Source organism: Cibotium barometz, chromosome 6, assembly GCF_041138505.1.
Source record: "Cibotium barometz isolate CiBa-2024 chromosome 6, ASM4113850v1, whole genome shotgun sequence".
Taxonomy (NCBI): domain Eukaryota; kingdom Viridiplantae; phylum Streptophyta; class Polypodiopsida; order Cyatheales; family Cibotiaceae; genus Cibotium; species Cibotium barometz.
This window is the reverse complement of record NC_141051.1, coordinates 26,736,750-26,737,570: the sequence shown is the minus strand read 5'-3', so window position 1 is coordinate 26,737,570 and position 821 is coordinate 26,736,750. Positions and strand designations below refer to the sequence as shown.

Below are 821 nucleotides of genomic sequence, written 5' to 3'. Positions count from 1 at the left end.
TTGCATAAAGTTAAAAAGCTCTAAATTTTCTCCAAACTTGCTTTGTGTCTTCTGACTAATTGAAGCTCTTTGATTAGTTAAACTTATTCAGCTTGCTGGTTCTATTAATTTGTCGTTAAGCCTCCCTCTTTTTTTTTGAAATGCTTACTCTTCTTTTGAAGTGTGCTAGTTGGCTACCTTAGGCTACGTGCAGACAAGTGGAGGTTCAAACGGACAGCAACATGGAGACTGTGATACGGTGTTGTCGACTAGCACAGGGGCAGCTATAAGGTGAGGTGAACCTTTTGATACCTTTCAATAATGTTATTGAGACTTTTGATAAACAATCAAACAATCACCACGTTTAATGAAGGCAACAATAGTGTTGAGCAAAAGCTACTCGTATAGCAAAAAGTGTCCGCTCTGATACCAAATGTAGAATGCAAGAAGGGTTAGGGTTTGCAGGTGCAGTGCTCAACTATGGTGGTTAAAAGATCTTCATGTCATAAGTGTGTGTGCTGAAAGAAGAGAGAGAACAAAACTCTTAGAGAGAGAGTGAAGTACACAATTGAATGATGTGGCAGTTGCTTGATTGTTTCAATGAAGTACAAGTAGCTTTATAGGTTACAAAGCCTTACCTCCTGACATCATCCCTTATGACTTCATCCTCTCTTAGAGAGAGAGTGAAGTACACAACAAAAGCAACAATTCAATGAAGTACAATTAGTTTTATACGTAACAAAGGTTCATCTCTTGACATCACTGCTTATGTCATAGCACACACAAATATCTAGATATTATTCATACCCCTCTAAGAGGTGGTTCACACACAAACACTACCA

At 38.2% G+C, this 821-nt stretch overlaps 1 protein-coding gene across 1 annotated transcript in view; it reads right to left on the bottom strand.

Moving 5' to 3' along the window:
• Positions 1–530: 530 nt before the first annotated feature.
• Positions 531–821, bottom strand: part of LOC147637584 (serine carboxypeptidase-like 50) — a 2,414-nt gene continuing 2,123 nt past the window's right edge. Inside the window, exon 2 of the mRNA XM_086799395.1 lies at positions 531–821. This exon is cut by the window's right edge and continues 1,124 nt beyond it. The gene's annotated coding sequence lies outside the window, so the exon portion shown is untranslated.